The sequence below is a fragment of the Equus przewalskii genome, chromosome 26 (assembly GCF_037783145.1).
Source record: "Equus przewalskii isolate Varuska chromosome 26, EquPr2, whole genome shotgun sequence".
NCBI classification, from domain to species: domain Eukaryota; kingdom Metazoa; phylum Chordata; class Mammalia; order Perissodactyla; family Equidae; genus Equus; species Equus przewalskii.
Window position 1 is genome coordinate 25,082,581 of NC_091856.1, and position 13,463 is coordinate 25,096,043.

Genomic DNA, 13,463 nt, shown 5'->3' on the forward strand with positions numbered 1-13,463 from the left:
TTGCACAGCAACGTGAATGTACTTAACGCTACTGAGTCATATACTCAAAAAGTGTTAAAATAGTAAATTTTATGTTATATATATATTATCACCAAAAAATACTGGCCAGAACTAGTGTCATGTGGTAACAGTGGTAAATTCTGTGCTATTTAATTAAATAGGTCTGATGGTTCTCTGACACTTTCCAGAAATGCATTGTTGTCTTTTATGTAAATGCAAGCAATACTTACTGTACTTACTTAGTAAAAGGAGCCAAGCTCAAGGATGCCAACTAAAGTGTACACCAAGCGCTCAGTCAAAATAAATGACAGGCACAGTGGTCCTCTTTTCTGAGAGTAGTTTTTCTCATCTATATTTAAATAAATTTCAAATAAAAATAGAACCAAAATAAATCCTGTAATGAGCCTCCCAAGAAGCTGTCTGGCGTGGAACACTACAGAAAAGTGGGGAACAGCCAACGTTTTTTCAGGACATTAACTCCCTGCAGCTGGGAAAGCGACTTATCAGTGAATTTCTATCCCTTCTTCTTCTGGAAAACGTCCTTGTGTGGAAGGAATCCAGAATCCAGAAGAGACCCATCGTTTGTATTCACTGCAAATCCATTTCCTCCAGCACCCCCACCCCAGGTAACTGTTGAACAAATATTTCAAGAATATTGGTTTGAAGGGCAGCCAATGCATCTGCCTGCCAGGGTGCCCTCCACCCCAGGCCACCTGGCTCCTGGTCCCTCTGCTCAGGGCTGGGTCAAGGGCAGACAGACAGGAACATAGGCTCCAGGAGGAGGAGGAGGGGTCTACTCCCAGAGTGGCCCCTCACTGGCTACGTGACCTCAACTAACCTTCAGTGTCCTTACCCAACCCAATGGGACGAAGGGCACCTTGCAGGGTGGTGGTGAGGGTTAATGCTGCCGCCTGTGTAAAGTGTCAGACACACAGTAGGTGCCCACGAGCTTCCTCCTTTATTTCCTAGAAGTTCACTGTTCACGAGTCACTTGTGTCTGGGTGGGAGGTGGAGGGAAGTGGTACTAAATGTAGTTAACTCCGAGTGGCGGATTAAAGGATTACAATAAAACCATGGCGTGGAGACAGGACCCCTCAGACCTGGGGTTCAGAGGCAGCCCTGGAGGAGCCTTGGAAGGGGGGCGGCCCAGCCTTGCCCTGGCTCTAGCTCCCACACTGACTGCTGAGCACAAAGCCCTTTTGCAGGAGTCTGTGTGAGATCCACAGAGCAGGAAGATGGGCTCCATTTTACAGATGAAGAAACAGAGGTTCCAGGAGGCTAACTGTCTTATTCAAGGAAATACCCATTTTTAGGATTTTCTAAAATTCCCTTGGCGTGCAGAGTGAGGGGGCTGGTCCCAGTAACCCCAGCTCTGCCACTAACTCTTTTTTCAGTTACTTGTTTACCTCCTGCCTCTTTCCTTTAAATAAGTTTTTTAAAAGGGAGGTGGGGGAGAAGAAAGATGCTTTGAGATGCTAAACTGGATAGGTTTCCAATCTCTGGGCTTCAGTTTTTTCATCTATAAGATGAGGCACTTCCTACTTTGAGACCTTTGCACATGCCCTTCCCTCTGCCTGGGACGCCTTTCCCCGCCACTCACGTCATCCACCTTGTCCCTTAGGTTTCAGCTACAACGTCACTTCCTAAGGGAAGTTTCCCCCACGTTGTTCTTATTCTCCTTTGTGGCATCCTGGTCTTTTCTTTTAGGGCGCCTACTACTATTTAGACACACACACGATTATTTCATTAATATATGCCTCCCCACCAGATGGAAAACTCCTCGTTAACCAGCATCTGGCAGAGAGGTGGCATTCCACGGTGTTTGTTGTGTGCTGCTTCAACAAAACGAGTTCTCCTCAGGGCTCTGCCAGCAGTCAGTTCTATGATCTTAGAAAAAGCCCCCTCCTGTCCCCCCACCTCCACCCAGGTCCCTGGTTCTCATCCGTGCGACACAGGGAGGTGGGCAGAGGCACCCATTTGATTTCTGCCAGCTCAGGTATTCTATGATTTTATCATCTTGAAAAAAATCAATCCAAACCAAAACCCAAACCCAAAACCATTGTGATTCCAGCGTGCTCTGTGAATAACAACAGGTTCTTACCTTCTGGAGACCTCAATTTCCCCATCCGCAAAATGAAGCATTTAGGCACAGTCCTCTGGGCTCTTTTCACCCCAGCCATCGTAATTCCCTTAGGGAAGGCTCCACCCTCCCCTTGCCCTTCACCACGAGCTGTTCCCCAGCCCAGCCACACAAACAGGAAATGGGGCATCCAGGAGCGGATGAGCAGCTCATTTCTCTGCAGCAAGGGTGAGCTGACTAGGAAACAAAGAGTTTCTGAACTTTCCAGCTAAAGCCAGTACTCCATGCCTAAGATCCTTCTCAAACAGTGAGGGCGGAGGACGCTGTTGGTCTGGGGCTGGGCCTCCCATGCCACCCCCACCTCGGTGTATTCACGGGGCGCCCCACAGCACAGAATTAGCAGATCGGCTGTCTGAGGATGTTACCCTGTGACTGTTCCTCTGATGCTTGACCAAGGTGGTAAAACCCCAAGACAGTACAGGACTCCTGGGCTCAGCCAGGCCCTGTGTGACCTTAGGGAAGCCCCACCCATCTCTGGGCTGTACTTGGGGCTGTGCCAGCTCCCTGCTCTCCCTGATGTTTTCTTTCTGAAAGCAGTACGGTGCCCGATGAAGGGCACCATCTCCTTGCCCATGTCTGAGTCCCAAATCTCTCCCTTATCATGTGGCCCTGGGAAATTTCTTAATTTTTCTGAGTCTCAGCTTCCTTATTTGTAAAACTGGAGTTTCTGGATGATGAAAAGGCAGGCCTTCTGGGAAGCACCTAGAACAGCGTCTGGAGTGAGTAAATGCCCGGTAGGCACGAGCCCGTGATTGTTTTGACTCTGGTTTCTGCATCTGCCCTTTCCCAGATTGCCCATCTTTCGAATGGGCAGGCAGAACCCTGTTGGCCCTGCAGACCATGTCCCAGCCCCATTCCTCAGAGGAAGCAAATGTGAATCTCAGTTTGAGCCAAACACTGCAGGGAAAAGGAAACTGTAGAGGGAAAGGCAGAACATCCTCTGATGCTGCCCCAATGCAGATGGATTTGGGCGTCGGCTGCTGCCCCAGGTTGCTGGGCACCAGGGAAGGGCTCTGGCTGCACCAGATTCAGTAGCGGCGGGAGGGTCCCCAGCCTATCCCCAGCTTGCCCTGGAGAAGACCACCTTTGGAGAGGAGAGCAGTGAGATGCAGCCGAAGATGCTGGGTTTATCTCTGTTCCTACCTCTGCCCTGAAGCTCGTGGGTAGAGAGGAGGCTGGACTCAATCATCTCACCCTGAGAAGAAAGGAGAATGGATGACTGTCTGACAGGACTGTTGGTCTCTCACCTCCGGGGTCATGGAGGTGTGGGCGGCACCACCTCCCTCTACTTCTCACAGGAAGGGTCCAGAACTCCACCTCAGTGTTCTCACCTGTGAAGGGAGGAGACTCAAGTACCTACTTCTGCCAGCCTCTGTAACAAGGAAAGGAGCAGTGACAATGGCCCCCAGGGCAGTGGCTCTCAAACTGTGGCCTGCAGATGTTTCCTCCTGTTTGCTCTCTGCTTGCTGCCCCATGAGGAGGCACAGAAATGGACAGTAATTCATCTTTGCTGTATTTTACCAAAGTATCAGTCCATAGAGGATTAGAAATAAAGAAAGAAAAAACCACTAGTCTTCTATCACACTGTCCTAAGATGCAAAGAATGACGCAAGAGCGAGGGAGGGCCATCGTTCTGCCTCCTGGGGCTGCCCCTCCCTTTGGCTCGATGGGCTCTGTGTTCAAGGTGGAGTCACCGGGCCCTGTCTTGCTGGAATGACTCACCCAGGCAGATCTCCCTCCTTGACCCGAGAGCATTTCACCCAGGGGCCAATGCAACAGGCCTCGAAATGTCTGCTGCCACTGCACACAGTGGGCCTGGCACTCTCTCAGCACAGACCAGGAGGCTGGGCTGGGACCAGTTATGGACGCTTAGGGAAGCCACTTTACACTCAGCATTAAAAGGCTGTCCACAGAGGCAAAGAATAAAACCCGACAGCCTGGAAGGTGCTCAGCTGAGAACCCTGCCGCACGTGCGGAAGGGATGTCTCTATCACGTAGAGAGAATTTTACAGCTGAAGGGAAACTTAGGGGTCTCTGCTCAAACCTTTTTCTTTTACAGATGAAGAAAGAAACCTTTTCTAAAGGAAAGAGGGCCCTCCTAGCAGAGGCAGGATTCGAACCCCCGAAGGCTCCTTGCCTTACCTCCATTCGTTCGCTCAATCCCTGGTTATTGAGGGCCCACCATGGGCACGCTGTGCTCTAAGCACTGGGGCCGGGCGGTGAACCAAAGAGGTGAATATTCTGTTCTCACAGACTTTCATTCTGGTTGGTGAATAAATGAAATTAATAATTATAGTTCACAAATAATTAATTAAGGACATAATTTCAGGTGGTGAAAAGGGTTTTAAGCAAATAAAAGACATTGACATGTTAAGAGAGTGACTGGCGGCGGGCAGAAGGTCCTGTTGGGGGGCAAACTCTTTGTGCTGGCCTCTCTCTCGGGTCCCCAAGGACCTCCGAGGCCAGCAGCATGTTGGAGTTGGCTATGCTGGTCTGCAAGAGCCAATGGTTAAATTTTCAGGAATTTGGCAAGCAAATTGTTAAATACAGCCATTATTAAATTATATAAATTTACATTACGTTATATATATAATTACATTAAATTATATAAGCTTGCAACTAAAGGACTTCTATTCAGAACAAAGGTAATCATCAAAACTCATCACTTGCTAATTGTCTTACTACCTGTTCTACTCTTCAGGCTATTGACACCTATTGTACCAGACATAGCGGAAAATACCATGTAACAGTATGCTCCCAGTTCCACAAGTGGTAGCTTGAAACTGGTCATAGTGGAAATATTTAGACTATAGAAATTGGCAAATACCATACACCAGGGCTTTCATTTTTCAAAGGGTGAGTGATGAAAGAGTTATTATCAGCACACCATGGCCTCAGCTCTAATCCAGGCCTTCTGTGTTTGTGGGAGTCTGTGTTCTTCCAGCCAGGGGTTGGTGATGCACAGCCCAACTCTCCCGGGGATGCAGGGGAGGAAAGGTGGGGTCCAGTCACGTGGGCATGAACTTTCCTCTTCCTTTTTTAAGGCTTCCACCAGGAGGAAGCAAGTCTGAGATCTCTAAACTGATCTGTCTATTCCTGCAAAAGAACTCCTCTCTCAACACTATTTATCAAGGGTCTGCAAGATGGTGATTCATTCATTTATTTGTTTGTTTATTTACTTTTGATAAATTAACTCCTATCATAACTATCCCAAGCAGGTAAAAATTTAAAGGAACCCTGCAGAGACTCTCTTTATAAATGTGTATGGTCACTTCTAAATTCCTCTAGATTCTCATATGTTGGGTTTCCTTCCTTCGAGAACATAACTGTTCTGATAACAGCTGAGTAAAGTGACGATCATTTCTACTTCTAATGATGACAACAGTAGCTGCCATTTAATAGTCCCACATGTCAGGCGCTAGATACTTATATTATCTCTAAAATCCATACCAACCCATTTTACACATGAGAATGCTGAGGTTCAGAGATTCAATAACTTGACCAAGGCCAGGCTGTCCCTCTGAGAGTTCCCAGAAGACTTTCCTCTCCTGCAGGTGTGGCCATGTGACCCTCCTCAGAGCTGCAGGATTTTGTGGCACCACAAGGCCCCCATCTCTGGTGGCTCAATGGCCTTTGTGGCTACTCAACTTAGTGGCCGGAACCCCCTCCCACCACCAGAGTAGAACAAACCAGATGCACCTGGAATGCAGGAGCGTGACCCAGGATGGCCCGTTAGCAGCTTTGCATCCTAAAGAAGTGACACTGAGTGAAATGTTAGAGCAGCTCCAGTGGTGACAAGAAGTAGCTAGAATTAGCTCCCGTGCAAGACCCTGTGTTGACTATTGCCTGACCTCTACTGATTCTAGCCAGCTTGTTTTTCCAGCCTCCCCAGGGAGGAAGAGGGCCTATGAGCAAGAAAAAAATCCTTCCAGTGCACGCCTTTTCTGCCTCAGTGAGCTGAATCCCCATCTGTTGCTTGCAGCCATGATTTCTGACTGGTACAGCTTTTCATGTGCTATTCAATATCTCAGGCCCAAATATTTACTGCGTATTTTCATGCCAGGGAATGAATTCCTGAGCACTCAATTAAATTCTCACATAGGAATATTAATTCTCCCTTCCTTTGCCCAGCTCTGGCTAACATATGAAAATAGGATTTACTATACAAAATACCAGTTTAGAGACAACCATAGATTTAGTCAGCCGAGAGCAAACTTAGACCCAATCCTTGCTTCAGGAGCCATATCTTCCTTAAAGAAAACCCTGCCCCTGATTTGGAGAAGTGTCTTGGCTTTCCCACAGATGCTAAGCAAGCTCCTCTTGGGGACAGCTGGCTGGCCACTTGAGGACTCATGGTTTCTCTGAGGGAGAAGAGAGGAGGGCAGCTGCTCTGCACACAGACACTGCCAATTGCAACGTCACCCTCTGGGCAGCCGGCCCATTGCCCCAGGCTTGCTCCCTCCTGTGCATTCCTCTGTGCCCTTCCAGCCACCAAAGGTGGAGACATCCATCCTTCTTTCAAAGCCAAAACTTCTCATTCCTGCTCCTCTAGCACCTTCTCTACTGGCCAGCCCTTCCATCTCCCGGACTGAATCCTTCCCGTGACCCCATATATCTCATTTGTCTTTTCCATCCTAAAATCCCCCCCTTTACCCTGTCTTCCTACAACGGCAGCTCACTCTCTCTCCTGACCTTCTCAAACAAGCTTCTTGAAAGAGTTGACTGTCCTCCCCATCTCCACTTCTCTCTCTCTCTCACCCATCAGCAGCCTAGCTTGCCTGCCTTCCACTCCACCCAAAACTGCTCTCAGTGTATTCCAGTAACCTCCAAATTGCCCAATGCATATTCCAGTCCTTATCTTCCTAAACTGCTCCACATCCCACATCATTAGCATAGAACTAAATTCTTTATCTCCCCCTCCACCTCCAACATTCCTTTTTACACATTCTGTCAGCTAGTGGCACCATCATTCATCCAGTGACCCATGACAGAAAGCTAAAATGAGATAATGAATTCTGTTCTGGACTTGTTAAGCTTACCGTGCCTTAGAGACTTCCAAGAAGAGATGCCCACTGGGCAGTTAAACATGAGGCCCCAAAACAGAGGTCTGAACTAGAGATAAAGATGATCGTTACAGAGGTAGCAGAATGAGTGAGCACGAATGAACCTGCCTAGTTTATAGAGTACAAGTCTTAGGTCTTTGAATCCCAGGTGGTACATAGAGAGCTCGCCTGAGCACAGAAATTTCTACTCCTAAGGTCACAATTCCATCCACATTTGGTTCCTTCCTTCTCAAGTGCTGGCTCATAATGGCCTCCACACCATCATCTTATTCCACATTCTGCCCCTGCTCATGTCGTCTTCTCCAACAACTCTTAAAATTCCATCGTAAAAATAGAAGGTAGAAGGTACCACTACCCAGTCACTAAAATGGCTAAAATCAAAAGACTGACAACACCAAATATTGTCAAGGATGTGGAATAATCATAAGTCTCGTATATTACTGTGGGAATGTAGAATGGTATACTGCAACAATTTCACTCCTAGGTAAAAAAAAAAAGTCCACAAAAGAATTCTATAAGAAATAATAGCCCAAACTGGAAATAAACCAAAAGTTCATCAACAGGAGAATAAACAAGCAAATTGTGACACATCCATACAATGGAATACTACTCGGCAATAAAAAAGAATAAACTACTCACATAAGCAACAATACAGATGAATTTAAAAAACACTATGTCGAGTGAAATAAGCCAGGCATGAAAGAGACATACAGTATGAAAGATACATGAAAGAGACATACAGTATGATTCTGTTTATGTGAAGTCCAAGAACAGGCAAAATTCATCAATGTGATAAAATCAGAAACCAGTCGCTTGGAAGAGCAGAAAGAAAATTAATCGGAAACGGGAACTTCTAGGATGATGCCAGTGTTTTATATCTCATTTTCGGTGGTGGTTATACAGGTGTAAACAACTGTCAAAACCTGTTGAACCAAACATTTAAGATCTGTGGGTTTTGTGGTATGTAAATTATACACTAATTAAAAATTAGAAAAATAAAATATTTTAAGTATCTATAAAATCAACCCTAAAATAAAAAGAAAATGCAAGGCAGAAAACACATTCAAATAAAATTATATTTATACTGTGGATGTACCAATATGAATGCCCAGTCCCTGACTTAACGCTGTCTCCTTTCAGCTGTCCTCCTCTCACCCTTGCCCCCAGCTTGATGACAACTGTCCATTAGCCATTTTCTAGCCATCATGAGAGATGAGGTAATGGAAAGAGCACAAGCCTTAGAGCCAGGCAGAGCTGCATTCAAATCCCAGCTGCGATTTAAGAGCTGAGTGCCCATGAGTGAGCTACTTGGCCTCTCTGAACCTTCATTCCTCAACTAGAAAATGGGTTAGTGATATCCACCCTACCCTGTTGGGCTGGGCCAAGAAAGGGGCAGTGTGCTGACCAGCTCCTGGGGAACCTAATTCTTTTTGACCTCAGCCTGTGAAATTAACTCATATCCGAGGGTCCCACGAAAGGCCTGGAAAAGCTCAGAGCATGAGGAGACTCACCAGCTTCTTCTCTCAGAAGGGTAAGGAGGTGGCCCTGGGGCCCTGGAGTTAGATCTAAGTGAGCTGGGGCTAAGAGCTGCAGAAATGTCTGCTCAGAGCCACCATGGCCAGGGCAGGGGGGTCTTGGCCTGTGACCTAGGAGACAGGTGTCCTGGTAAGGTTCGGCTGCTAGAGGATCTTGCCCAAATCACTTTGCACGCCTGACTCAGTTTCTCCACTGAAAATGATCAGATCAGCCTAGGTTTGAGGAATTGGATATCAAAAACAGTCTCTGGGGTTTCCCGATAAGTAGAAGAGATAAAGGCAGATCTGAACTGAAAGAAGGAGGGGAGGGTCAGAGCCCTGCCCCCAGGCTTCCCTCCCCCACCGTGGTGGCCCCTGAGGCAGGATCCTGGGCCCCTCAGGGGCACAATTTGAAATCTCCTGGACAAGGTAAACCTTAGGGACTCTTTCAGCTCTGCCTTCAGTCACTGACCACCTGTTACTTGTAACGCTATCTGAGATCTGCACCTGCCCCCCCCCCATCTGGTAGAGGAGGCAAGGTGCTCAGAAATAAAACAAGAGAAAGCGCTTAGGGTAGCCAAGGTGGCACAAAAGTGCAACAGAATAACCATATCCTCTTCCGGCTGCACCCCCCCCCCCCCACACACACACACCCCCACACAAGCCCCTCCACACTTGGCATCTCCTTACCCTGAGCAGGATCCCTATTTCATAGTTGTGGAAACTGAGGCTCTGCCTGGGAATGTGTCTCCCAGCTAGGAGGCGGCCAGGCCAGGGCTCCCCGCCCCATCTCCTGCCTCCTGAGACACACCTATTTCCAGGTAAATGAAGGAGGCAAAGAGGACGGCTCAGGAGGCAGGAGGAGTGCAAAGGACCAGCAAAGCCACGCAAGCAATCGCCTGGGGCTGGGTTCCTTCCTGGGGGCGGAGGGGCGCTGACACCCTGCGCGCCTTCCCCCTCCCTCACGCTGGCCAGCGAGATTAGGGAATCACAGGTCGCTCTGCTTTCTCTCCTCGCGCGCTGACATTTCTTCCCACTTTACTGTTTCTTGGACGCCTTTCAAGAGTTTGTGCAATCATGCTGTTTTTCTGCCATTTTCAAACACGGGTGGTGTCCTTTTCGAGTGGGAACGGGGTGGAGTGAAGAGTTGAGAGACACTTTCGCCTCCCATCACCCCAGTGCAGCAGGCCTTTTTGCCGCCAAAGTTACAGCGTCTGAAACTTTCCCCATGCCAGGTTTTTGGCTTGGTCCTCCGCTCTCCGAGCTCTGTGACCGCTCCCCCTCTGTGCCCCTGCTCTCAGGGGTTCGTACGCCCCTCACTACACCCTCCCAGGCTCCTTCTTCCCAGAGGCATCCTGTTCCCATCTTGTCCTCAGGCGAGAGCCATTCCTCCGTTCTGCCCCACAGACGGGGACAGACCCCTCATTCCTTCTGAGACTTCCTTGCTGGGTCTTACCCCGTCCCCCGCCCCCCTACCCGAGCCTCCCGTCTCCTGCCCCCGCCCCACAGACCCCGAGGGGAGACCTCGGCCCGCAGCCTCAGGCCCGAGTCTGGAAGGCTGGGCAGAGGCAGTGACGGGGACAGGATGGGGACAGGGGCTGGGTCAGCTTTGGGCACAGACACAGCAACACGAACAAAAGCAGGGACACAGGCAGGGCAGCAACAGGGCAGGGCCGGGGTGATGGCCAGCTCCCCTCCCCCCCGCCATCCCTACCCCTCGCCCGCAGCCCCCGGGCCGGGGCCCCGCTCCTCGCGGCCTCCGGGGGTTCAGGCGGCGCCCCGCGGGACCCACCTGATCCGCAGAACCCGTGCGCGCTCGAGTCTGGACCGCGCCTCGGCTCCCGGCCCCGGCGGCGCCCTCGGCTGCCCGCACAGTGGCCGCGCCGCCTCCGCCCGAGCCCGGCGGTGCGTGCCGGGGCTGGGGTGCCGCTGCGCTCCGGCCGGCCGGCCGCCGGGCGCTCCTCGGGGCAGCGGGCAGCGCGAGCGGGCACGGGCGCCAGGGAGCCGGCGAGCGCTCGACAGCCGGTGGCGCGCTCCCCGCTCTGCGCGGCCGGCGGGTGTTTGTGCAAAGGCGGTCCCGCCCCGGACACAGCCAGCGGGGAGGCCGGCCCGCGGGTGCGTGAGCGCGGGTGCGTGTGTGTGTGTGTGTGTGTGTGTCTGGTGGCGCGGAGGCGGAGGGGATGTTTGTTTCATTTTCACTGAGGCAGAAAAAAGCCTGAAAGCAGCAAAAAAGAAAAGAAAATCCCTGGCGAGGGTAACTGGGCCTCTTTGCCTTCTCGGGCCTGCACGTGGTGGGGGTGGGGATGGGGGGGACCCGGAGCGTTGGAGGGTGGGGTGCGGTCTGTCACCCTGTACTGCAGGGAGGGGCCTCTGTGCCCTGGCGCACTGCCAGACACTCAGGAAGCGGAGAGCCTGGGAGGTCTTGATCCACCATTTGTTTCCTGGGGAAGGAAGACGCAGATGTAGACAGCGACCAGCCGGCGGGCTCCAGCCACTCTGCCCCCAGCCCCGAAGTCCTGAGCTCCGGAAGTGAGGAGCTGGTCCCTGGGCACCTAGCGTGGGTCTTGCCCGTGCTTGTTCACAGACTTTGTGATCTTTGAGCCCGGAGTTTCTCAAACCGGATAACACACACCCCCTGGGGTTCCCTACTAAAATTCTTTAGAAGGGAACAACAACAACAAAAAAATCTGTTTCAGAGTTTGTGCTCCTGTGCCCAGGAGTTCGCTTCTGGTGAGCACATCCGGCTGCCCTCACTTAGCCTGTCCTACTCTGGTAACAACAGTCACGGCACTGCCACCCTTGGGCACAGGACCATCTATTTTGTCCGTGGAAATAAAATTTCCTTCTGCCAGGATCATTTGCCCTTGAATGTCAATTTCAGAGACTTAGAGATTAGCTTCTTAAGTATCTTAATGCATTGGAACTGTAATTTGACACCATGAAAATGGCACAGAACGCGGACCTGATATATAATTTTGTTTCTTGTGAGCAAGAAAAGAACAGAGGCTTGACTGACTGAATACTTGAAGGATGCCCAGAGGCTGCAGGGCCGGCCAGGTGATGTTTGGAGCCTGGGAGAAGGAAGTTTTCCTGTGGGTCTAGTGGAATAAAGTGGTGGGAGCATTGAATCATCAGCCCCACACAGCCGCTCAGGAATGAGGAGGTCCATGGCAATGAGCACAATGGGGCCTTTGCTAGAACATAAATTGCGCCATTATTGTCTTGATGAACACACTTGTAGTCGTTCATGAGTAGTATTACAGTAAATACACAATGAGCAATGTTATTCTAAGCACATTATTTCCCATTTTTCATTATTGCATTGGAGAATGCGCTGTCTAAATTGCTGGGCCCATCTAACTGGATTATAAAGGAGTTTTGGTTGGTTGGTTGTTTTTTTTAAGAAAACAATGACTGTAACTCTGACAATGGCTCAAGTGATGGCTGATCATGATCAAATCAGAAGACGCTGACACAGGAAACGGAAAACATGTAAACACATTACTCTGCTACCATTAAACTCGATGTCAGAGGTTTGAATTCAGCAACACGTCATCAATCGCATTAATTTAATGCTGTTCATTTGATTTTATTGGGTTTGTGGTTGCATTTGTATTTACTTAGAAGATTTGTTTTGGTTTTATGGGTAGTTTATAGAGCTATGAGCGTGAGGAGTTCGTGCTTAATTTTAGGTTTATACCTATTTCAGTAGCAATAAAGTAAAAGTAATTTAAGTCAGTACTGTGGGCCTGGAAGTTTTTTGGTTTTGTTTTCTTTAGAGAGAAGCTACCTAGTTCTCAAAATCTAACTAGCAATTCTATTGAATGGATGTCTCAGCTGGAAAACACCTTAAAGATTGTATATGTAAGATTGTGGGTCAGAAGTTCTAGATTTAAGGCCTTATATGAGTCATTCTTCCTCTTTGAGATTCATATGCAAAATGAGGATAAGATGACTAGCTCATGGGAGAGGTCGAATAAAAAGGGAGATAACTATTAATGAGAGGGCTTTGGAGCCTACAAGACCAAGGCAGGAGTGTAAGGCTGAATATTCATGGAGAGGCAGGGCAGGGCCAGTCAACACAGGCAGCTCAGGCTGCTTTCCAGGCTTTGCTCCAAGTGCTTCACACACACCTGAGCTCATTTAATCCTTAGCATGCCCTGTCACATGCCCATTTTCCAGGTCAGAAGGCTGGGGCACAGGCCAGTGGAGTAACTTTGTTCACCATCTCTCTAGGTATGGCCAAAGTGCTTCTGGGCCAGAACACCTTCCTTCCTATACTCTTTCATTCTTTTAACAAGTATTTATTGGCACCCTCCTATCTATCAGCCCCTGTTCCTCAAGCTGAGGACACCAAGGCAAATAAGCAAGACAGCATCATAGCCCTGAGGGAGTCTGCAGCCCAGATATGAAACCATGGACCAGCCAATTATTTCAGGACAATGTGATCAGGGCTCTGAGGGAGAAAGACAGGGCGAAGAGGACCCTGAGACTGGAAGAAGGAGGAGTTCCTCGGTCAAGAGTTGAGGGAGAGTGACCCAAGCAGAATCACGTGCAAAAGTCTCGAGGTAGAAGGAAAAGGACCCACGTGTCTGCTGGAAAGCTTCAACATCATCAAGATAGCACTTCTCCTCAAATCAACCGATCAATTCAAAACAAAACCCAATGGAGTTTTTGTGCACTTGATGAGCTGCTCCTAAAATTCATATAGAAGGGCAAAGGGTCAAATTTAATCAAGAAGGTTTT

The 13,463-nt window shown here is 49.3% G+C and overlaps 1 protein-coding gene across 17 annotated transcripts in view; it reads right to left on the reverse strand.

Moving 5' to 3' along the window:
* The window catches only part of GGTA1 (glycoprotein alpha-galactosyltransferase 1 (inactive)), a 71,604-nt gene extending 60,765 nt beyond the window's left edge, over positions 1–10,839 (reverse strand). For 5 of the 17 annotated variants that reach the window (XM_070597043.1, XM_070597044.1, XM_070597035.1 and 2 more), the window contains exon 1: positions 10,510–10,649. The gene's annotated coding sequence lies outside the window, so the exon portion shown is untranslated. Of the gene's footprint in view, positions 1–9,407; positions 9,761–10,509 lie in introns of those variants that run through there. The other 12 variants (XM_070597047.1, XM_070597037.1, XM_070597046.1 and 9 more) reach the window with 9 other exon arrangements.
* Positions 10,840–13,463: the final 2,624 nt, after the last annotated feature.